Source organism: Trichomycterus rosablanca, chromosome 12 (genome assembly GCF_030014385.1).
Source record: "Trichomycterus rosablanca isolate fTriRos1 chromosome 12, fTriRos1.hap1, whole genome shotgun sequence".
NCBI lineage: Eukaryota > Metazoa > Chordata > Actinopteri > Siluriformes > Trichomycteridae > Trichomycterus > Trichomycterus rosablanca.
Genome location: NC_085999.1, coordinates 7,259,959 through 7,286,151, shown reverse-complemented (window position 1 = coordinate 7,286,151; position 26,193 = coordinate 7,259,959). Strand labels below are relative to the sequence as shown.

Sequence of the window (26,193 nt, the reverse complement as noted above, 5' to 3'; positions counted from 1 at the left end):
TCTTTTCTACACCTTTATGAAAGTATTTCTCAGCTTCTTACCTTTGAAGTTTCGGGAGCATCACCTAACAGAATAGTGATTTCTCTTGAGAATTCTTCAGGATTCAGTGGGAGAAAGTGGAAATTTGTTATTTTTTTGAGACCTGAGTGCAGGAGATAGACGTTCAGAATTCAAATAGGACACTGTGTGTCTGTCTGTCTCTCTCTCTCTCCTTGTCTGTCGCTCTCTCTATCTCCCTCTGTCTGTCTTTCTCTCTCTGTTTGTGTGTGTGTGTGTTGGGGGCATTTTTTAAGGATTTTGGCATATCTGGCATTCAGTTTTGATGAAGTATAGGCTGATGTAACCTCTCAAAATCCATCTAAAAAAATCATCTATTTTTTTTTCCCAATAGCTGTTGATATTTTCCAAATAGCTGTACGTTTTTCATTGCATTTTCCCCCTTTTTTCCCGATCTTTTAGCGTGTCCAATTTTTACCCAATTGCGTTATGCTTCCTCTCTACTGGTGCTGACCCCCGCTCCGATTGAGGAGAGCGAACTGACACACGCCCCCTCCGACACATGTGCAGTAGCCAACTGCATCTTTTCACCTGCACAAGGCGAGTTCATACAGTGCCTTGCAAAAGTATTCAGCCCCCTTGAACTTTTCAACCTTTTGCCACATTTCAGGCTTCAAACAATCAACAACAAGTGGGACAAAATCGTGAAGTGGAACGAAATTTATTGGATATTTTAAACTTTTTTCAGAAATAAAAAACTGAAAAGTGGGGCGTGCAATATTATTCAGCCCCCTTGCGTTAATACTTTGTAGCGCCACCTTTTGCTGCGATTACAGCTGCAAGTCGCTTGGGGTATGTCTCTATCAGTTTTGCACATCGAGAGACAGAAATTTTTGCCCATTCTTCCTTGCAAAACAGCTCGAGCTCAGTGAGGTTGGATGGAGAGCATTTGTGAACAGCAGTTTTCAGCTCTTTCCACAGATTCTCGATGGGATTCAGGTCTGGACTTTGACTTGGCCATTCTAACACCTGGATACGTTTATTTGTGAACCATTCCATTGTAGATTTTGCTTTATGTTTTGGATCATTGTCTTGTTGGAAGATAAATCTCCGTTCCAGTCTCAGGTCTTTTGCAGACTGCAACAGGTTTTCTTCCAGAATGGTCCTGTATTTGGCTCCATCCATCTTCCCATCAATTTTAACCATCTTCCCTGTCCCTGCTGAAGAAAAGCAGGCCCAAACCATGATGCTGCCACCACCATGTTTGACAGTGGGGATGGTGTGTTCAGGGTGATGAGCTGTGTTGCTTTTACGCCAAACATAACGTTTTGCATTGTGGCCAAAAAGTTCGATTTTGGTTTCATCTGACCAGAGCACCTTCTTCCACATGTTTGGTGTGTCTCCCAGGTGACTTTTTATAGATATCTTTGAGAAATGGCTTTCTTCTTGCCACTCTTCCATAAAGGCCAGATTTGTGCAGTGTACGACTGATTGTGTCCTATGGACAGAGTCTCCCACCTCAGCTGTAGATCTCTGCAGTTCATTCAGAGTGATCATGGGCCTCTTGGCTGCATCCCTGATCAGTCTTCTCCTTGTTTGAGCTGAAAGTTTAGAGGGACGGCCGGGTCTTGGTAGATTTGCAGTGGTCTGATACTCCTTCCATTTCAATATGATCGCTTGCACAGTGCTTCTTGAGATGTTTAAAGCTTGGGAAATCTTTTTGTATCCAAATCCGGCTTTAAACTTCTCCACAACAGTATCTCGGACCTGCCTGGTGTGTTCCTTGGTCTTCATGATGCTCTCTGCGCTTTAAACAGAACTCTGAGACTGTCACAGAGCAGGTGCATTTATACGGAGACTTGATTACACACAGGTGGATTCTATTTATCACCATCAGTCATTTAGGTCAACATTGGATCATTCAGAGATCCTCACTGAACTTCTGGAGTGAGTTTGCTGCACTGAAAGTAAAGGGGCTGAATAATATTGCACGCCCCACTTTTTAGTTTTTTATTTCTAAAAAAAGTTTAAAATATCCAATAAATTTCGTTCCACTTCACGATTGTGTCCCACTTGTTGTTGATTCTTCACAAAAAATTACAATTTCATATCGTTATGTTTGAAGCCTGAAATGTGGCAAAAGGTTGAAAAGTTCAAGGGGGCTGAATACTTTTGCAAGGCACTGTATAATAAAAGGTCAAAGGTATGTAAACACCCCTCTAATTACTGGGTCAGACATCAGCAGTAAAATGGGTCAGTGACTTTTAATGCAACAGCATCCTATGATATTTCATGGTCAGCTATAAGTTATGTTATTATGATTGAAACATCTTGGATCAACAGCAGCTCAGTAATAAAGAGATGCACTTTATAAGCCCAGAATGAGACTGTTGGCATTCAATGCAGAGTCCTAGTCAGTTTCTGGAAGAACTATTCATCAGGAGCTTTGTATATTGCATTGTCTGGGCCAAGCCTTGGACAAGACTAAGATTACTATGAGCAGTGCCAAATGTGAGCTGGAGTGATCTAAGGAAAACCACCACTGAACTTTGAAGTGGTAAATTCTCTGAAGCTATTCACCACCCTTTACCGCCTGGCATTTAGAAAGGTAAATCTGTTGTGGTAAGTGCCAGCAAAAAGCTGCCTGCCTGAGTGCTTAGTGCCACCTGTATGTTTTGTGAAGAGAAATAATAGTCTGAGGTTTTTGATGTTTGGAGATGACATTCTAGAGAATTGGGTGTTTTTAACTTTGTGGCAATCGTTTGTGAATGATCCTTTTTCTGGGAGTGGGATATATACGTATATCTCGGTTGAGTGTTGTGCTAATTGGCCTTCAAAGATCCCTAACCTCAAACTCATTGATCACCTTTGGAAATAATTGGAATACTGACAATACTGAGATTATTGTCCATAATATGTGTTTAGAATCTAATGCACTGCTGCGTTTGTAGCAAAGATGGGAGTAAAATCCTGCAGTCATCATGAAATGTCTTTACATTAGATTGGAGGGTCTTAAAGCAGTAAAGGTACAGAAACTATATATATTGGAATGAGATGTTTAACAAGCTTTTCTGGCCTTGTGATCTACATTATATCCCAGCGGAGTGTACTGTGGGTGGGTGAATATGTATGTGTGTGTCTGCCCTGTAATGGACTGGTGACCTGTCTGGGATGTTTCCTGCTTTTTGTCCAATGAATTGGACCCACCGTGACCTTGATAAAGCAGTGTTGAAATAGACAGTTTCTATTTTTACATATCTATATACTTTAGATATTTAGACTACTTTTAATGTTAGACTAAGATTTCTCAAGTAAACACATTTTTTAAATGACTTCATTTATTGATAAAAAAGGCACTTCAGCCTTACCAGGCCCTATGTAAATAAGTAACTGACCCCTTAGCTACTAAATCAATCAATTTAAAATTCAAATTTCACCATCCACAAATGGAGAACAGTTGGAACAGTGATGAAAGTTTCCAGGAGTGGCCGGTCACAAAGAACCCAGACGAACATCTAAAGAACTGCAGGTGTCACTCAGCCTCAGATAAGGTCAGGCACAGTGGGCAAAAATGGCATCCATTGTAAAATTGCAAGGCACAAATTACCACTTACCAAAAAGAACACATCTAGATGACCCCAACACTTTTGGGATACTATTCTGTGGACTGATGATTAAAAGGTGGAACATTTTCGAAAGCTTGGGTCTCCTAGATCTGACATAAAAACTAACACCACATTTCACCATAAGAACATCATACCAACAGTCAAACACAGTGAATGTAGTGTGATGGTTTGGGGCTGCTTTTCTTCCGTGGGACCTAGATGACTTGTCATAACTGATTGAACCATAAATTCAGCTCTATATTACAAAATCCTGAAGGAGAATTTCTGCTTGTCAGTTTGTAACCTAAAGCTCAAGCTCAGTTGGGTTATGCAGCAGGACAGTGATCCGAAGCACACAAGCAAGGCCACAGCTGAATGACTCAAAAGAAATAAAATTAAGGTTTTGGAGCGGCCAAGTCAAAGACCTGACTAGAATTCAATTGAGATGCAGTGCCAAGAACTAAAACAGTCAGTTTATACTAAAAAAACTCTCATAAACAATTCAAAAATTCAAAAGCATTACAAAAGACTTACTGCAAGTTATGACAAACATTTGATTACAGTGTTACTGCACAACCAGTTATTAGGTTTAGGGAAACAATTACTTTTTTCCAAATGAGTGATATACAGTAGGTTTTAAATAAATTGTTATTTTTAATAAATGGAATGATCATTTAAAAGCTAAATGTTGTTTTTGGTTCTGTTGTCTTTATCTAATATTGCCATTATATGGCCTCTGAGCAAGGTCCTTGACCCTTAATTGCTAATATTATATTTACTCACTGTTATTATTATTAAATATTTAAGTAATTAAATCTTAAATGTGATAACTTGGCAAATATAGAAGACATACAGTGAGGGACACATACTTTAACACTGCACCTTGATTTTTGCCATACAGTGTATCATTACACTGATCAGCCATAACATTAAAATCACCTCCTTGTTTCTACACTCACTGTTCATTTTTTTCAGCTCCACTTACCATATAGGAGCACTTTGTAGTTCTACAATAATTGACTGTAGTCCATCTATTTCTCTACATACTTTTTTTTAGCCTGCTTTCACACTGTTCTTCAATGGTCAGGAGAATGACTCTGAGAATGATACTGAGAATGACCCACCACCCAATTAAATAATAATACCTGTACTGTAGTGGTCCTGAGAGAGTCCTGACCAATGAAAAACAGCATGAACAGGGGCTAAGAAAGCATGCAGAGAAACAGATGGACTACAGTCAGTAATTGTAGAACTACAAAGTGCTTCTATATGGTAAGTGAAGCCGATAAAATGGACAATGTGTGTAGAAACAAGCAGGTGGTTTTAATGTTATGGCTGGTTGGTGTATATCACAATACCTTAAATGTCCTACTGCTATTTAAAGTAATTGGAAGGTCCCTGGTTCTAATCTCAACACTGCCGGGTTGCCACTGTTGGGCTCTTGAGTATAATTAAGGACCTTAACCCTTAATTCTTTGATTGTATTTGGTTACAGTGGTATGTATGCTGGTATATTGCTTTAGACCAAAATTTAAAAACTGTGAATGTATGTATTTTATTGTGATTATAAAATTCCTTCTGGTAAGAAATGCGGTGCAGTGTTCTCTCTGTGAAACGAAAGTATTTCTACCATAATCAAAGTAAAGTACAAAAGCCTCTTATTGTAGCAGAGGAAAGTAACACCCAGAAAAACAGAGAGAAACTCGTCCCACTGTTACTTTCAGCACCATCTACCCTCATGCTCCTCTATTTTAAATGAAATATTAGCCTTATACATTATTCCTTTTCTATTCCAACTGTCTCCTCTGATTCTTATAAGTTATTCCTCAGATTGTCATGGCTTACCCTGCTGATACATCAGGAAAGAATTTTTCATCGAATTCATCAGTGGGTAACAAATAACCCGGTGCTTTTCTGTGTGGATGTGTTTATGTACCCCTGTGTGCTATTGTGCATGTGAAGAGATAGAGGATGGGCAGGTGTGAGGGGGGTACAATATTTTCTTTGGCAAAACATCAATTATGTAGCACAAAGACACAAACCTCTGGCAGAGTTCAGCGCAGCCTGACCAAACAATGCATCTCACCGAAAATAATCAATATTTTAATACTGAAGGAATACACTGATGAACATTATAAAAAAAATTATATCTGACAGTCTTATTTCCCACAAGCATTGAAACTTTTAGTACCTTTGTCAATGGCTACCAATCCAGCACCCAAGGATTCATCTACATTACTTTCTATGTGATTTTGAAGTGTGTCCCTGGGAATGTTTACCCATTCATCCAAAACACAATTTGTGAGGTCTGGCACTGATGTTGGGTGAGAGACCCTACCTTGTAATCTACATTCTAGTGTATCACAAAAATGTTTGATGGGATTTAGATCAGGGCTTAGTGTGGACCAGTCAAGTTCTATCACACCAAACTCCAAACCATGACTTTATGGACCTTGCTTTGTGCACTGGGGCACAGTCATGCTGAAACAGAAAAGGGCCTTTCACAAACTGTTAGCACAAATTTGAAAACATACAAGTATTTAAAATGTGTTGTTATACTAAAGCATTAAGATTTCCCTTCAGTGGAACTAAGGTGCCTAGGCCAACCCCTAAAAAACAATTCAATAGGATTATCCATCCTCCATCAAACTGTATAGTTGGTACAATGCAGTCAGGCATGTAATGTTTTCCTGGAATTCTCTGACTAAAATTGTCAATCAGACTGCTAGAAGGATAAGCAAGATTCATTCATTTTATATATACACTGATCAGCCATAACATTAAAACCACCTCCTTGTTTCTACACTCACTGTCTATTTTATCAGCTCCACTTACCATACAGGAGCACTTTGTAGTTCTACAATTACTGACTGTAGTCCATCAGTTTCTCTGCATACTTTGTTAGCCTTTGTTTCATGCTGTTCTTCAATGGTCAGGACTCTCCCACAACCACTATAGAGCAGGTATTGTTTGGGTGTTGGATCATTCTCAGCACTGCAGTGATACTGACATGGTGGTGGTGTGTTAGTGTGTGTTGTGCTGGTATGAGTGGATTAGACACAGCAGCTCAGCTGGAGTTTTTAAACACCTCACTGTCCCTGCTGGACTGAGAATAGTCCACCAACCAAAAATATCCAGCCAACAGCGCCCCATGGGCAGCGTCCTGTGACCACTGATGAAGGTCTAGAAGATGCCCAACTCAAACAGCAGCAATAGATGAGCGATCGTCTCTGTCTTTACATCTACAAGGTGGACCAACTAGGTCGGAGTGTCTAATAGAGTGGACAGTGAGTGGACACGGTATTTAAAAACTCCAGCTGAGCTGCTGTGTCTGATCCACTCATACCAGCACAACACACACTAACACACCACCACCATGTCAGTATCACTGCAGTGCTGAGAATGATCCACCACCCAAATAATACCTGCTCTGTAGTGGTCCTGTGGGGGTCCTGACCATTAAAGAACAACATGAAAGGGGGCTAACAAAACACGCAGAGAAACAGATGGACTACAATCAGTAATTGTAGAACTTCAAAGTGCTTTTATATGGTAAGTGGAGCTGATAAAATGGACAGTGAGAGTAGAAACAAATAGGTGGTTTTAATGTTATGGCTGATTGGTGTATATTCCTAATCCAAGTATATACAATCCAATATCAACCGTTTACACACGATAATTTGGCTATTGCATTGCTGACAAAGCCTCAATTAACATTAGTATGGTTCAAGTGGTTTAGACTGTGTAAAAATCTATCAACACCCTGTTTTATTTTACCTGAGCAAAACTGTAGACATTATTGTGCCTGACACCAAAGCAGCAAGTACAAAAGCAAGGTCTTTTCATAAATTAGGTTTGGTTGCCATAGCAAAGAGTAATGAAAGACAGAGAAAAACTGTGTGAGTGAATGTTCGTGTTTGTGTGTGAGAGAGTGAAAGTGGCCATAATTGGAAGTGTGAAGGTCATTTCAGCACCTTGCATCGGGCTAACGCATTATCAGTAATTAGCCCCCCCAACACACTCACTCGCTTTCTCTTTCTCTCCTGTTTTTGACTTTCTATCATCCTCTTCAACATTTTGCTTCATAGTAGCCAGCCTGCATATCTCACGCTGTTCTCCAAAAGACCAACTGAACCCTCAGTGACCTCCAGCGTAAGCGTGTGGGTGTCAGAAATGATGCCTTCTCCCACGCCAGATTTATCACCAAATGGTTGATCAAACCTGCACACACGAACACAAGCTGATCGGAATGAGCTGAGGCTATGTGATGGAACTGCAGTGTTTCGGGAGGATGATGAAGGTACCAGAGTAGAGATTTGCATTGATTTCATCTCAGCTGTAATAAAAAAGAGATTGGAAATAGGTGGTGTAAACAAGCCTCTCTGTGAGCTTGGTTTTAGGAAAATATTGTAAGGAAAATATTTTAAGATAAAAATAAATAAATTAAGCTTTAGCTGTTTTGTTCAGTCAAAAACAAAATGAACAATTCAATTTTCAAAAGAACATGTTCCACTTTAAATGCTTATTCAAAGTTCTGTTAAACTTACTTTAAAAACAACCAATCAGTAAATAAAGGTTATTTTAATAGGCATGTGTTAGCATTTATTTATGTATACTTCAGAAGTCCATATGTATTGTCATGGAGGAGTGTCCCATCACAGGTTAATAAGTTAGCTGTCTAGCTACTGAAGACTTTTGTAAAATAAGATACAAAATGCTTCCTCTCCACCAATGCCGATCCCTGCTCTGATTGAGGAGAACGAAGCTAACCCACGCCCCCATCCGACACTTGGGCAGCATGCCGTATGCATCTTATCACCTTGTGTACAGAGAGACACACCCTGAGAGCACTTTTTTCTTATCTCTGTGCAGGCGCCGTCAATCAGCCAGCAGAGGTCGTAATTGCACCAGTCATGGGAGAGAGACCCAATCAGGCTTAGTCCCACCCATATCTGAACAACAGGCCAATCATTGTTCATGTGGCTGCTCAGCCTTACGATTCGATACGATGTATTTGAGATCCCAGCTCTGGTTCCAGTATGTGTTTTTACCGCTGCGCCACCCGAGCGGCCCCAATTTGGTCTTGATCTTGTCCTGGTCTTAGCTGGTAGAGTTTGGTACTCAGTCTGCTTTGCCTTGACTAGAACACTGCTTTTCAACCAAACACTTCAGATTTATAGCGTGTCTGCTGCTAAACTGTACATGTAATCATAAGCCTTGGTGTTAAACACCATACTGTATATGTAAAAGCTTAGTGAAGGATATAATAATAGATCATTTTTAAAGCTATACCAAACTTTACATAAGGTACTTTATAATAAGGCACAAGGTTTTAATTGGGTTTATTGCAAAGTACAGTACAGGTGCCTAACAGGTACAAGAAAAACTTTGCACGACCTTTGAAACAATTGGATTTGTGTGGTATTTTCATTGAAAATCTGATCTTTATTAGACTCATTACTGATTATTGTGAATCAATGCTGGGGAAATACATGTGGAACATCATTTATTGATTATTGCTTCTAGCACTTTTTGCTTCTCAAACATAATGTTATGTATTTTAGCCAAAAAAACTTTGTCTTGTTTGTAGAACAGGGTGACAAGTTGACAGAGAAGGTGAAGTGACAGCTACACTGCAACATGGATCCTAGCAACATGGGTTCGATTGTTGCCTCTAGTTACTGCCTGAGATGAGATTGGCACGGCCTCCTCATGTCTGTGCAAAGGAAATGCAGAAGGTGAATTGGTGGCTGTGAAATAACAGATGCAACAGTTTTTTCCCTTTGTCCAGTTTGTAAAAGTATCTCACCTACCTGGTGCAAATCCAATCTGAATAGAAAGGCTTAAGAAATGCAGAAAATGCAAAGTATATAAGGTTAAAATTACATACAATACATTTACATACTGTGCATGTTTCCACATTAAGCACTCACTTTTAAGGTATAGTACTAATTATTGAGCCGTGCCATCTAAAAATCCATAAATCGAATGAATAGAAGAGAGCAAATGGGAAAGTTAAAAAAAGGTTCAGTGGTCATGAGAGAGGAAAAAGTCCCTGCCTGCCTGAGGCCTACAGAGCCTTCCCCTTCACCTCCTCCCTGGCGAGATTAGAGACAAAGCCATGTCTCCTTCACACATGGGCAGAAGGCTGGGAGCAGCTTGTACCATTCAGCCAGCCCACGGCACCAAAGCAGTGTGGGCTGCACTGATTGGCTCTCATGTATTCCCCAGAAACCGAGAGGATCAAAGGTCCTGAAGAAACCTAGATGAAGGCCCATGGTGAGCAGCAGACACATCACTTAATGAATAGAGAGAGAGGGCCTGGGTGTCTGACAAACACCCATTACTCATCTCAAGAAAGAACAAGTGAGGAAATGTTCCTCCAGCACCAGCAAGATATATAGAAAGGCTTTGAAGAGGAGAAAATATATAGAATTCGTTGGCACACGAAGAAATAAAAATGAGGTTTTGTTAGTAAAGTTTAATGCCCTTTTGTTCAGTATTTTATAGTGGACACAGACAGTATAATAACAGTAATAGATTCTAAAGATTTCAAAGTGTTTTGCTTTGACCCTGGGTTTCTTTTTCTTTGCAGTGTGCTCACTCCTTATAAAGCTTAGCAATAGCACCATATTAGTCCTTATTTTGTAGACAATTTCTATAGTTGTACTGATTTACTGATGGCCATGCAGGTCTTACATGATTCTTTAGCCCTTACCAGCTTTTTGCATTACTACATTTCTCCTTCTACAGTTATATAAAATACACAAATGGCAGAACCCTGCTAAAATACATGCCTTTAATCTCATCTCATTCAATTTGAGTCAGTATCCAAAAGGCTCACTCACTTTTCCAGCTGTAAATAATTGTTTAATAAAGCTTTAGAACTGTGTTATTGATCTTTGATCTTGATTTGTTGAAATTGTTTTTCTTAGAAACAAACTGAACTGAAATATTGATAATAAATTATGGCATTCGATGTATATAGGGTGTGTAGATCACTCTTCTAGTGAAAGAAAGCAGGATTGAGGACTGATCCAGTTTCAGCAGCTTTTTTATTTTATTATTCCAATCACTCGCTCACCTTTCTCGCAGTTTATTTCCTACATTTTCTCTGCAAAGTCATGTCATGTGACCACCTATCAATCAGGAAGCAATTACTTTCAGAAATAAATATTCTACACAACGTGGATGAAAACAGTAATGAAAGACACCATGGTAATTACATTAGTTGCAATATAAGGTCTATAGGTTACAGTAATGATGTGTCATGCACTAAATTGTTTTCTGATTAAAAGTAACCACGCTCTAAAGAGCAAGTCAGCCAGTAGATATTGGTTTTATATTCAATCTGACCAGTCTAAATCATATTGAATTAGAGCTTGCTTCAAATTAGACCACTGGTCCAGTTTTTGTGTTGTCATTAACTTTTGTCTAGTTGACATGAAATTGGATCTGTAAAATGCATTGTTAAACATTCACCAACAAACATGAGATCATATTACAATGCTTTGTGTTATGTGCTTTGTTCGTATATATTAATGCACCCATATGCACCCATAAATTATTCAAGTACAGTTTGAAGACCATCAGACCATCAGTTTGAAGACTTCCAATGACCAGTTTAGGAGTCACTGAAAATATAGCACAGACCGTGAAGTAGATCTCCACCTCTTTCACACCTCATAAAATATACATTTTCTGTCCAATCCGTGTACGTTTTTGCAGTAGAACTAAAATGTACTTATTTCAGTAACAGATAGGTTACTGTAACACTTGTTGTAAATGTACTAAGGGGTAATTGACAGTGTTGGCTCATCGTTACTGGCCTCTTGACCAAAAAAACACTGGTTCACACCCTGTTACTGCTTGTTGACATTGATGGGCCCCTGAGCAAGGCCCTTAACTCCTAATTGGTGAAACTGTGTTTGGTCACAATTGTAGGTCACTTTATATAAATGTATCTGCTAAATGCTGTAGATGTAAATTACAATAATAATAATAATCATAATAATAATAATAATAATAATAATAATTTTCAGTTTTCCACTGTAAGGCTGCAGGAATAAGTATAGGGTTACTTAACAGACGAATTTCACTGCTTATCATGTAACAAAAGATCTGCCATATAATGTTAAAGTGTCTTTTACAAGGGCTTCTTCTCTCCACTTAGCTCTAATACTTTCTCTTTGCATTTCTTGTTTCCAGCCCTTTTGCTCCCTTCCTCTCATGGGCCACCTCAGTAAAGCTGGGAGAAAGAGATAGAGCACCAGTCCTAAATCTCCTCTCTTTGACAGCAGTACAGTCCAGCCCCGTCTACTTTACATCTCAATCTCTCAGCCTGAGCTCTCTCGGGTCTTCTCTAAGCGTTTACTATTAAGCATTTAAATAAGAATTTACAGCCATAATCACAGACTGCAGCTTGCCTGTCAGTGAAATTACTCATATCATACTGCCTTGGAGCTAATTAAAAATGTGAATAATTAAATTAATGTTAACCAGTTTCAAATAATTGTAATGACATTTGGAATTATAATGTTTAGTTTGTTGGGCTAAAGTCTCTACTGTATAAGGTTTGTTTTATGTGGAGTGTGTAGGTAAGCCTGACTTATCGTACACTGTAAATAGTTTTTTTTAACTTAGTCAGGGAAAATTAAAAACCCAGTTTCAAAAAGTTTGGACATTAGGTCAAACGCAAATGGAAACGTTGAATTTTATGTTGGCAACAGGGCAATGGTCATTTGTCTCATTTACTCAGAACCCACAACATAATTTCTCATTAAAATTTGAAAGGTTAATTTGTTGGACTACAAGAAACATTTCTGCTTTGTGTCATTTCATCTCTGAGCTTGAACCCATAGAAGTTTCTAGATGTTGGTATTTGGCTTGTAGAGACTTTTTCGGAGTATGTGGTTACATTGACCAGAAAAGCATGTAGTTTTTTTTAAGCAATGTCAGCTGACAGGCTTTCAATATTAGTATGTGGTCTTGTCCTTTACATACAGAAATTAGTCTGGATTCTTTGAATATTTTGACAGTGTTATGGACTGTAGGTGATGAAATGTGGCAATCCTTCCATCTGTTTTCCATCCTTGCCCATAAACGACCATAATCTGTTACCTATACCTATTACCTGTTTCAAAACAGGTGTTGTTGATCATTCCATCTTACAATGCTCATAGTGTGTGCTAAACTGCACGCATTGCAGTCATTAAATTAGGAATTAGCATTTGTTGAATTTGCAAATTATTGCTGTTTTATTTACATTTTTATACTTTGAAAGTGGGTTTAAAGATTGCATTAAGTATATCTAATTATAGAGATTGAATGGCTGTCCGAACATGAGCTACACCCACCATAACAGACAGACAATAGACAGTAAAGAGTGCAAAACAAATATTAAGTGACAATTATAGTGAAAAATTTGCACTGACAGGGCAGTTGTAATTACAATGCCAACAGATGGTAATTACACAGTTGACAGGACATCAGACAGTATCGACAGATCTAACATCTTAAGATCTTAAAAAATCTATTGTGGAAAAAATTTACATACATGTCAGATTATGCAGTACCCCAGATGGACGTCATGTGACCCATATTGAAACCTCTGATTTATGGCACATACGTTTTTGACCCTGGTGGACAAAAAAAGAAACATTAGTTAAAATGTCGGGTAGTTTTCAGTGACATGTTTTGTGTAGTAATGCAAAAATAAAAACTGGTACAATTGTAGTTGTTCTACCAATGGGGTAAGAGGAGATCCTCATTCACAGTCTGATTTCTTCTTCAGCATTTTACCGATAAGCTCCTTTCAATAAGCCTAGACTAAATTCGTCAATATTTCAAATACAGCTCTGTATACCTGTTGGATGAACATAGATGAGAGCCAGGCTGAAGTATCTCCTGTTCAAAGAAAGACTGGGAGAGTTTATGACTAGCCTGTGTTTATCTGTTTGTTGTTGAACAAAAGGCAGAGCACTCTGCGGTGACTTTTTGAACTGTTCAGAAACTGTAAGAGGATTTTTTTCCAGACGAAAGCCAGTGAGGGATGATAATTTAATCTAGTGAAAGACTTTTCCCTAAAACGTTCTGCTGTGAATGTTTTGTCTTTTGTTGTAAATTTTCTAAGTCTCAGTATTTTTGGTAAACAAATTTTTTACCGCAATAAGCGACTGCACTGGTGATTAAACAAAGGTTTTTGCTTCCCACCGCACTCCCTGTGGCAGAGGCACGTCAGGGGAGCATTTGATTTGTAAATAGATTGAAGAGACAAAAGCGGAGACGGTTTTGATGCCTATAAGTGAGTGAGGTAATTTTTTTTTTTGCATTTTAGCTTCTTCAGGCTAAACATAGAGACAGCTTCAAAAAAATTCAGCTTTTTGATGTTGCTATAGCAGCATCCTAGCAAAAGTGCCATTGGTTTGATGTTTTCAGATGAAAGACACAATTTAGTGCTATTACAGTACATTAAGCTGGTGCAATTTTGGTGATTCAAACAGGGTTGTTTTTTTCCCTGATAATTTTCTTTTATGCTCATTCGCCTGGACAAAATAGTCTTTTATGTCAAATATGAATAAGTGGAAAACTACAAAAGAAAAAAAGCTAACTTTTAATGTTATCGAGAAAAAGAGATAAAAATAAGCTTTTATTTATTTATTTGTTTAAGTTAATTTTGTATTTATTCTTGTATTTTATTTATTTTAGTGCATTTTATTTCCAGTTTTTTGCCCAATCTAGTCATATTGAATTTATCGATCATATTTCTCCTCTACTGCTACAGACCTCCAATCCTGACCTACGAGTGTCATGACTAACACATGCCCCTCTGACGTGTGTGCAACAGCCGACCACTTCTTTTCACCTACACAAGGCGGGTTATTTGGGGATCCGTATCGCGCACAGAGAGTTGCACACTGATTTCCATTTCCAGGTAGGGCAGTTGTAGCCTAGTGGTTAAGGTACTGGATTAGTAATCCAAAGGTCACTGGTTCAAGCCCCACCACTGCCAGGTTGCCACTGTTGAGCAAGGCCCTTAACCCTCAATTGCTTACTGTCACAGTACTGTAAGTCGCTTTGGATAAAAGCATCTGCTAAATGCTGAAAATGTAAATGTAATTGCAACAGTTATGAGGAATCCCTCTGTCCCTCTCCCCCCTGGACAAGCCAATTTTGTTTGTATAGGTGCCCACCCAGCCGATAGCAGAACTGAGATTCACAGTTACAAGACTGAAATGTCAGCACTGGTGGGTTAGTGTGTTTTATTGCTGTGCCAGCGGAATTCCCTAAACCTTTATTTTTAAAAGTGAATAAAACAATGAACACAGATTAAACTCTTGTTTGTGGTTATTATCTGTAAGGAGTTTGATATGTCCCAATGTTTTTCTAGGTTTCTTCCAAGTACTCAGGGCAGCTCAGTAGGTAGCACTGTTTCTTTACAGCAAGAAGGTCCTGGGTTCCATTCCCTGGTGGAGCAGTTTGGTGCTTTCTGTGTGGAGTTTGCATGTTCTCCCTGTGTCTGTGTGGGTTTCCTCCGGGAGCTCTGGTTTCCTCCCACAGTCCAAAGACTTGCAAGTGAGGTGAATTGGAGATACAAAATTGTCCATGACTGTGTTTGATATTAAATTTTAACTGGTGAACCAGTAACTACCTGTTCTGTCATAAATGTAACCAAAGTGTGTAAAACATGAGGTAAAATGCTTTCAGGTACTCCAGTTTCTATCCAAGACCATTTTAAATTGCCCATGTGTTGTGTGTTATGTAAATAAGTGTATGATGATCTGTGATTGTCTAGTACCCTGTTCATGGTGTATTCCTGCACTTTGTTCAGAGCTTTTAGGATTTTCTGTACCCACCTCCACCTACAACAGGATGAAAGTAATTGTCAGTATTATTCTGTATGTGATAGGGCTCTCCACCACTGGCACCTGCACACATATACTGGAATGGGCATGTGCTAGTCTATGGCTCTCTCACTCCCAGCTTGAAACTAGTGCAAGTAGCAACGGAATTACAATGGAAAATTGTAAATGATTAAATTAAGAAGATGAAATAAATACATGAAGCAGTGAGATTGAAGACTCAACACTCGCGCATGCTTGTATTTCTTCATAGGAAACTCTGTGATGCAGTTTTTCCCGCAGTAGGAGCCCCCCAGTCCAGTTTGTCGTGATTGTGTTAATCAATGGGAGCTGCGCCCTTTAAAAAGTGAAAAGAGCTTTATAATGGAAAGTAAGTCTTCTTACTCATTACTGGAAACATTTTCATTACAGACCCAATTTCACCCTTACCCCTTCCATAGCCCCCAGCTGTGCTCCCTCACTTTCTTCCCTACGCTCCTAGTTCTGCTAAGTGGTCATTCCTAACCACTGATTAAACTGTAAGGTGAATAAACAAGGCTCCTGGAGAGCTGTGTTTATTTTTGCTTTCACAAACTGTCTCTCTGTCTCTCAAATTGTCTCTCTGTGTCTACATGAGTTTTCTTCAGGTAGTCTGGTTTCCTCCTTTCTTGTGTAAGGCTTTCTCTTTGTATAATAGATTTGCAGGTTGCATCTCTTGATGCAGTGGTGGACTGTGTTAAGTACTTTTTCTAAAGTACTCCTGAGCCCAAGTGATTATATTTATTACAGTAGTATGATGTTTCACATGCATTGCCATTAGATGGTTTCTGGTCTTGCTTTATACAGACTAAAACTTTTCAGATTTCCTTGAATCTTTTCACAACATTATGTGCGGTAGATGGTGAAGGACCTAAATTATTTGCTGTCTTGCATTGAGAAGTGTTCTACAGTATATGGACTATTCTCCTACAAAGTTTGCTAGAAAATGGTGAGTACCATTTCCACTTCGCCTGCTTGCTTCAAGACATTATCAAAAATATTTAATGATTAGTGCCCAGGTGGCGCAGCAGTATATTCCGCTAGCACACCAGCACCGAGTTTCTGAACTCCTCGGTTCAAAACTCGGTGTTGCCACTGGTCGCCTGGCCGCCATCTGGTGGGCATAATTGGCAGTGCCTGCAGCAGATACTAATTGGCCACCGTATCTGCAGGGTGGGGGCCGGACTATGGGTGTGTTTCGAAAACCTAGTGAGCTGCCTTGCTGTCTTACTGTCTACATAGGCAGCTGCCTCAGTAGAGAGGATTCTTTTAAGTCATCGACTTATAAGGCAGGTTATACGAACGCGCTACTTAGACAGCGATTCCATCAGGTTTCACTAACTAAGCTAACACAGTTAGCATCATGCCATTCAAACCAATGGGATGGGGTGGCACAGCGCACTAGCATGTCAACTAACATCTCCCTCTGTGTACCGACAACGGTTACATTCACTGACAAGCCCGAATTTGCAAATAAATGACACTTGTGCAAGTTTATACAAGTTAAAAATCAATAATAATTTTTTTACGTTTATCCGCCTGGTTTTTTTTTTTTTTCTGTGAGAAAAGAGCTGCCGCACTGAATGCTGGGATTGCCTTGATCACTAAGGACGCTTCCGATGCTCACTCGTTCTTGAGTCAAAATAACGTTGAAATATTAAGATACCTTAGTAGTGTGGATATTAAGGCATCTAGGAAACAGCCTTCTTCTCGGGAGCGCGCGTAGGATGACGTAAAATGCTATCTATGTAGAGAGCTTCCTAGGTTTTCGAACACACCCTATGTGTGGGTGGGTGTTTCTTCATACGCTGTGTAAGGACCCTAATTGGCGAAAGTGCAGAATGCAGAGACGAGAAGAGGAGGGCTGTACACGTGTCGGAAGAGGCATGTACAGCGACGTGCTCTCCTCGGATGCAATCTGGTATCTCTCAGCAGCGGAAGACAAAATTGAGTGCGCTAAATCGGGAGGAAAATGAGGAGAAAATGCATAAAAAATATATAATGAGTAATTTCTTTGTCTTTTTGTCAGTTGTTGATAAAATAAACAAATCAACAAATTTTACAATTAAGATTCTACAACATTTAATTTTTCTGGAAATGGGGTTTGTTAATATATGGGTGGCCTTTTAGTCTTCTTTGGGAATAGTACACTTATAACGTATTTGTGAGGAACATTAAATAATTTAGACTGAATTCCATTTATTGCTGCATATTTAATATTTAATTTTGTAACGAATGCTGAAACCTGCTCAGAAGAAATGCTAATTTAAAATCTAATTTTCAATTCATGCTGACTGCGAGAGAACTGGGTTTATTTGTTTGTGTTTATTTTAGCACATATCTTATTTTTTCTGAATATTCTTGTTTACACTTTTCCTCTTAGCTAAACAGAGAAAATTAGCCTTGAGCATGTTGAAATAACTTTTCCGTAAGTATGTCAGAAAGGCTCGGCAGTGAGACTGTTTAATTAAAAATGAATGCTGACAGATTTCTTTATTGATGTCTCATGATGAATATGCATTTGCTTTCTACCTTATGAAGTTCGGTGCAGCATTACATCCTTCTTTTTCATCTCAGCTTGAATTTTTCATGTCACAGATGAAGCTGAATATTTTATTGTAGAAAAGATTTCAGGATGAATTACACCCCTTTGCTCTTATAGAGCACGACGTTTTATATGGAGTAGCACTCTCGGATTAACACTGACACATTTAAACCCAGATGTGACCACACACTCTGGTTCTGTCCAGGTCCCTCATGTACCATACACACTGTGAACATGTTTACTTAATATTTTATTTTGGGCTGCCTTGCTATTATGTCATTGTGGCCTTTCAGTCAGCTGGGAGGGAGAGGTGGGATTCTCGACAGTCTGAAGTACAGGAATGGCAATGCCAACACGTCTGCATGTGACACCATGCACCCACACTTTGCAACATGATGCAACCAGACTGCACGGCCCCGACATTTACAATTTCAGCAGAGTGATAATACCCGTACATGGTGCTTTGCCTAATCTGGATCTGATAGTCAGAGAAACAATGGGCAAGTGTATCATACAACATATGAAACATACAGATCATTTATAAAGGTACTGTATGCCTATACTTTAGTCTAAGACTTCTCTAAATGTGCATCTGTTGCTAAAGCATTCACCCAAAAAGTGCTCAGTCTTAATGATGCCAAGGTTCTCTGTTATTGGCAGACTAGCCTAGCTGACTCACTCTCAGAAGCATGGCCTTTCTGTCTCGCGACAATTAAATTGGCACTACTACATTATCAGGTGGTCAGTGGGGCAAGAATTAAAATATCAAGTTCAAGGTTCATCCAAAATGCAACATGGGCGAGGATAAGAAATCTAGTGGAAAAAAACCCAAACTACTAGTTAACGTTTTAGCATAATTAGTAGCTATTTTGATAGTATTATTTAAGATTAAATATGTTGTGCTACTGTCCTCCTTCTTCCAAATATGGGTATTCATGAGATTCCATGGGAAAAAAATGCCATCTTTGCATGTTATTACAAATAAAGGAAGGTCCTGGGTTTGATCCCCAGGCGGGGTGGTCCGGGTCCTTTCTGGACGTGTCTGTGTGGGTTTCCTTCGGGAGCTCCTGTTTTCTCCCACAGTCCAGTAAACTTGCAGTCAGGTTAACTGGAGACACTGAATTGCCATATAGGTGAATTAGTGTGTGTATGTGTATGTGTGTGTGTGTATGTTTGTGTGTCTGCCCTGCGATGAACTGGAGCCCCATCCAAGGTGTTACTGTGTGCCATGCGCCCATTAAAAGGCTGGGATAGGCTCTCCCTGTGTCTGTGTGGGTTTCCTCTGGGAGCTCCGGTTTCCTCCCACAGTCAAAAAACATGCAGTCAGGTTAATTGGAGACACTGAATTGCCCTATAGGTGAACTGGTGGGTGTATGTGTGTGTGTGTGTGTGTGTATGTGTGTCTGCCCTGTGATGGACTGGAGCCCCGTCCAAGGTGTTACTGTGTGCCTTGCGCCCATTGAAAAGCTGGGATAGGCTCCAGCACCCCCCACGACCCTAAATGGATAAGCGGTTAAGAAAGTGAGTGAGTAAGTAAGTAAGTGAGTGAGTGAGTGAGTGAGGTTTTAGTAAACACCTACATTACTTTTTATTTCTATGGCAAAATGTGTTTGCACACACTGTGGCTAACATACATAACTCACATTTGTAAGACTGGTTTAGATCCCCGCTAATATGATTATTTATAAACTGTGATGAAAATAAACCAGAAGAAATGGAATCTCTGGTGCAACTTCTAGACATATGAGTCTTCTAAACATATGTGTCTGACTGTAAATAGGCTCCATGGTGCATCACATAGTGTGTAAAAGCTATTATCATTATTCTCTATGTACTGCATGGAAGTAGGGGGCAGAAAAAAACATTTAGGTTTCATTTAAACTCCACTAGACTGCAGCAGCAACACAAACAGTGGCATGGTGGTACATCATGACATAGACCTGCACATGCCCAGCATGCCATTTTCAATAGTTTTCATGTTTCATCATGGAAATGCAAGGACACACATGACCAAAATGTTTGTGAGGCTTAAACATATAAACAGATGTACCCATGAAATAGTAGACCAGTCATGAACACATTACTAACTATAAAGTATGGTTAGTATACTTTAGTATACAGCATATAAGTGTGTGTGGTGCATAATGCCAGTGTCCTGGAATATTGGGTTTGATCCTCACCACCTGTCCCTCTGTGTCCTTCCATTGTGTATTGTGCTCACCTGTCATATAGCTTGGCAGGGGGCATGGGTTACAGTATCATGCCCACATGCCATGTCACTTATGGTCAGCAGATGGGCTTAGAGACAAAGATGACTGACAGTGATGGTTCCATTAACTGGCAGTCTCTGCGCCTCATTAAGCATTAATATGCTCCAGATACTGTATGTGAGCATCTTTATAATCACAACCTCTCTGGTTTAATCCTTTGTTTCTGCACTCTGTCTGAGTCTGTGATGCAGAGCTTGGTCATGCCCAGTTTTCCTGCTTGCACACATGCTGGTATTCTTTATCTTTTTTTCTGGGGAACTGAACCAATAACGTGGTGTCTTTTGGGGCCCAAACTGATGGCACACCTATGAGTGGACCACGCAGACAGTGTCAGCTGGCAGAGTGGTTGCTTTGCTCCTTTTATGGTCGCTGCCGGCTTTTGTCAAGTTCCCTCTGTTTGTACTTGTTTTGAGAAGTCAGGTTATCACACAGTGGTGGACTGAGCAGCTGGTACAATTGTAACAAGTGATTCTCATCTTTTCTTGTTTCTATCATCTCCCTTTGCTGTGTGCCAGGGATTTTTTATCTAGATTTCCTTCATATGTTATATATCACAAGTGTGGGGCTCCAACTGGTGCCTCCTAGTAGGGCACGACCCACTGTTACACTTTGTCCACCAGTAGTATATGGTAGTTGGTAAACTTGCTGCTAGGTGTGAAGTAAATAGGTAGGTGAGTAAGTTGCATGGACTTGGCAGTCTGACCAGGGTGCATTCTTGTCCTGCACCTAGTGTGCCCACTTCAACTGGATTCACCATGACCCGGGTTAGGATGAGTGGGTTACCTCTAATAAATGAAAACACTTTAACATCTTCACTTCAACCTGAAATCTAGTAGTGTCTTTATAGGAATGATTTCACAAGCCACATGCACAGACTTTACAGCCATGTTTAAGTATATAGATAAATTTTTATCATAAATCATTAGACACTTTACAATTCATTGTTTTCCTTAATGGTGCTGTGGGTTTGATTTACTGAGCACATTGAACTATTGCCTGAATCCATCATTCTTTGGCATCCATTGTTTCAATATGAGTCTGCTCTTGAAGATTCACCTGCAGCTGTACAGTGGTGTAGCTCACAATGTTCAAAATGATTGTTTATAGGCTTTTTATCACCAAACCTTAATGCTCTTAACTTTTAGTATACACTATTTTAAATTGCCCGGACACATATATGAGGCCTGGAAATAAACACAACCCTCAAAGAGCAATTCATTGTGACTGATTTAATAGAATATTGTCAGAAGTTCTTTATTAGTGACTTGGCATAAGAAGTCAGCATCATATTGTAGCCAAGTGTCCCTGTGCTGATAAAATACGATCTGCTAGTGCACTAATGTCTTTGGGAAAGGAGCCAGGGTTAGACACTAAAGTCCTGATGAAGAGCAGCGAAGCACAAAAAGACATGATATTTAAAGCAGAGATGAGGTCTGCGCCTCGAGTCCGAGTCGCACGTAAGTCGCACACACAGCGACTTCAGACTTGACTCATGACTCATAAACAACAAGAGTCCCTAATGTCAGCATGTGTTAATATTAATTATGTGTGACAATTTTCTAATTTTCTAACTCTAATAATGCTCCGACCGTCTTAACCCTCAATGCACGCAATGGGTAAATATTACAGCCAGCTTCCGGTGTAGTGATAAAGCATCACTCCCTACTCCCTACACAGTTTGAAGTTCACTTCATTTGAACATTTTCGTTACTTTTGGATTGGAATCTCACTTAAAACGATGGAATACCCTACGTAGTGCACTTCACAGGAACAACTGGGGTGAATGGAACGCTCCTACAGAATTGGCGCTAAGGGTTGAAGGAACCGCTTTCTGAACCAATCAGACATTCTGATTAAATTTTTAGTAAGAAATGCTGTTATTTGCATTTATTCAGTTTGCGTCACACAGATGATGTGTCAATGAAACGCTTGATTGGCTTTCTAATGAGTTAGTGTTTTACTTCACAACCGGGAAAAGTTTGGAGGTTTTTAATTATAAGCACATTTACAAAATAACCTAATATTCCTAGTGGGACACACGGTTATAAATGTAATAGCATCTGGAAGAACATAAGCTAAGGTGGGCATTGGTTGCTCCTAATTATTAAAATAGCATTTAAAATTAGAATAAAAATTTATATAAGGGTTGCGGGTGGAACAGCTGGTAACAGAGATCTGTTTTTCGAGTCTGACCATCATTCACTATATGTGAGGAGTTTTGTATGGTCTCTCTGTGTCCTCATAAACAAGTAAGAGTTTGATTGCCTGCTTTAAACTATATAAAAGGTATAAAAAGTTAGTGGGTAAATCCTGGGTGTATTCCTACCTTGTGTCAAGTGTTTCTCTGTGATGTCAGGCCCACCTCACACCTAACAAAAAAAAATGAAATAAGTGTGACAAAGTGGTGCATCATTGTCTCTTGGTGTTTGCATAAATTTCTTCTGGATACTGTATTTCCATCTGGGTTACTTCATAACTTCCAGAAGAGTACCAGTAGGGGGAGTGATTAAATTAACCCTATGAATAAATACTTGTTAATGTGTGACTGGGTATATGAGGTCCTGTGCCAGACTTGTGCCTCCTCCAGACCCCGCCAGTGTGCTTGAATGGCTTAGTAATCTAATGCACTAACCTTGAGCTCTTAAGTTTGAATCTTATAACTGGATGTGTGATGGCGGGAAGGTCATTGATGTTTTATTGCTGCTACAGAAATGTGGCCTTTGCTGCCTGGTCAAGGTGTCTGCATGAGTGGTGGATGATTCACAGGGGGCATGGCCTAGCTGCCAAAAGAAGTTGTGACTGTACTTGAATAGGCTGTGTGCGACAGTCTGTGTGAAGTGGTTCAAGTGGTAAAGAAATTTCAATAATAAATTTGAAATGAATACATTGGAAAAAGAAAAAAGCCCCCTAACCCCTTAAAAAAACATTATGTCTGTAGGTATAATATGTCTAGCTGTAAATAAAAGTCGTGGCTCCAATGGGTTCCTCTGAGTACTCCATGGAGTGAGTAAACTGGCGGCCTTAAACTGCCCCTAGCTGTTAATTCCTGTCTTGCACCCAACGTTTCCATTTAGTGCCAGAGCCAGCACAACAAGAACCACAATGAAGTTGATAATGAAAGTGAATAAATGAATGAATGATAATCTGGTTTTAAACTATCAGTACAAATAGTATTTCTATTATTCTCTAAAACGCCTGCTAATTAAATGAACTCTTCTTGTAGTAAACGGTTCAGTTAAATCGTGGACAGAGGCTTAAATCATATTATCTGTGTCATCCATTTAAATTGCTGTTCTAAAGTCAATGACTTTGCAGGAAAATGGATCACTTAGAAAAGAAATGCCAGGAGCGCTGACAGAGTAGAAGACTGAAGGGCTTGTTCATTCTCCCCACAATAATGAAATCCATTGCTCTGTTAAATGACAGCACATTAAGTGAAGATAGATTGTTCTTGAGAAATTAGCTGTTCAGAATGGAAATATGCAATGCAATAAACGACAATAAAAATAATAAGGGTTATGGCTCATAACCTAGTGCCTCCAATTAATTAGGTTGAGCCTTATCCTCAGTTAGATTGATGCCAGCTTGATAATTGTTGGGAACCATTCTCACCAAACACTTGCTGATACATACATTTAGTGATTAGCTTTTGAAGTACATCTTCCATACAGATCTGACCAGGTGATGTTTGGTTGGTGAATCACTCTCAGCACCGTAATGTCACTAACATTGTTAGTTAGACATTGAGAGACTATACTAATCCTCCTCTAGTCCTGTACTAGTGGACACTTTTGAATCACAGGGTGTTATTGGCTTACTGCTTTGGTTGGAGCACAGTTTTCCTCCCAGCATTGACTTTGGGGTGAGTAAAAATCCCAACAACACTGCTGAACCTAGAATGTCCACCACCATAATAATTTTTGGTCAATGGGGGTCTTATGGGGGTCCCTATCGATACATTGTATTTATTTATTTTTTGGTGGGGGGAGTTAATAAAGTCAGAACAACAGGTTGGGTACAGTCAGTAATTGTGTATCCACAGAATTCATTTGAATGGTAGGTGTAATTTAAAATAATAAACAAATGTACAGAAGAGATACACTGATCAGCCATAACATTAAAACCACCTCCTTGTTTCTACACTCACTGTCCATTTAATCAGCTCCACTTAATATATAGAAGCACTTTGTAGTTCTACAATTACTGACTGTAGTCCATCTGTTTCTCTACATACCTTTTTAACCTTCTTTCACCCTGTTCTTCAATGGTCAGGACCCCCACAGGACCACCACAGAGCAGGTAGTATTTAGGTGGTGGATCATTCTCAGCACTGCAGTGACACTGACATGGTGGTGGTGTGTTAGTGTGTGTTTTGCTGGTATGAGTGGATCAGACACAGCAGCGCTGCTGGAGTTTTTAAATACCGTGTCCACTCACTGTCCACTCTATTAGACACTCCTACCAAGTTGGTCCACCTTTTGGATGTAAAGTCAGAGACGATCACTCATCTATTGCTGCTGTTTCTTCTAGAACTTCAACAGTGGATACAGGATGCTGCCCACGGGGCGCTGTTGGCTGGATATTTTTGGTTGGTGGACTATTCTCAGTCCAGCAGTGACAGTGAGGTGTTAACAACACACACTAACACACCACCACCATGTCAGTGTCACTGCCATGCTGACAATGAACCACCTAAATAATACCTACTCTGTGGTGGTCCTGAGAGAGTCCTGACCATTGAAGAACAGCATAAAAGGGGGCTAACAAAGCATGCTGACAAACAGATGGACTACAGTCAGTAATTGTAGAACTACAAAGTGCTTCTATATGGTAAGTGGAGCTGATTAAATGGACAGTGTGTGTAGAAACAAGGAGGTGGTTTTAATTTTATGGCTGATTGGTGTAGGTGTACCTAATAAAGTGCTTGGTAAGTGTATATACCCTACACAGTTAAGTTATGTTACATATGTTTTGGTAAGTAAGTAAATCTTTTATTAATTTTATTCATGCTTTATGAGGAGCGTTTTCAGTCTGCAAATCTGCAAGGAACTTTTGAAGTGGCAATAAGTACAGAACAATGTTTGATGCTTGTGTTTCTTGTATATTTTTAAAATAAAAATAATAATAATACTGTCAGGACCCAGATTTAATCCACATCTCTGCTAACTGCCTGACTGGAATTTGGTATGTTTTACAGTGTCTGTGTGTTTCATCCAGGCTTTCTATCTTCTTTCAAACTCCAAAAACATATTCAATAGTCAGATTAGCTATTCCTAATTGTTTTAGGTTTAAATGAGGGTAAATTAGTGAGTATCTGATAACCCATATCATTTACATTTGCAGCATTGCAGATTTTATCCAAAGCAGCTTACAACTGTGACTGAAAACAATCCAAGCAATTGAGGGTTAAGGGGCCCAACAGTCAACCTTCAGATTAGTACAGTGGTACCTTGTAACTCAATGTCCCCTAAACTCAAAATCTTTGAAATTCAAAGCCTTTTATTGAGAAATGTGTACCCTTAAACTCAATGAGTGCAGTTTTTTTTTTTTTTTTATTCATTTATTTCATTTCAAATTAACAATGAACAGTCGCTTTGTTCAGCGCTCTGCTTAAGTGGTGCGGTAATACATCATCAAAGTGTGTATATGACATGAAACTGCATTTGTTGGAATACCCATCAGATTCACTCTGAGAGCGTCCACATGTATCTGTATTTAGCTAGATTTTTCTCCTGTTTCACTTTGAAACTTGTGTTATAGCTCGGGGTTCTGAGAAATTGTAAGAATCAGCTTTTTATTTCACTATTTTTATATTATATTTGTGTTATTTTCAGTGTATAAGTGTCAAAAACAACCCCATTTTTTTACATTAGCCTAAAATATATGCAGTTCCACGG

The 26,193-nt window shown here is 39.3% G+C and overlaps 1 long non-coding RNA gene across 2 annotated transcripts; it reads right to left on the bottom strand.

Moving 5' to 3' along the window:
- Positions 1-9,092: 9,092 nt before the first annotated feature.
- On the bottom strand, positions 9,093-18,071 carry LOC134323814 (uncharacterized). Of its 2 annotated transcripts, none has more exons than XR_010014115.1 (3): positions 18,014-18,071; positions 13,159-13,240; positions 9,093-9,318 (listed from the first exon to the last, which is right to left on the bottom strand). It is a non-coding gene; the product is annotated as an uncharacterized LOC134323814 (long non-coding RNA). The 2 variants fall into 2 exon arrangements; XR_010014116.1 differs by lacking the exon at positions 18,014-18,071 and adding an exon at positions 13,331-13,378.
- Between the last annotated feature and the right edge of the window lie 8,122 nt (positions 18,072-26,193).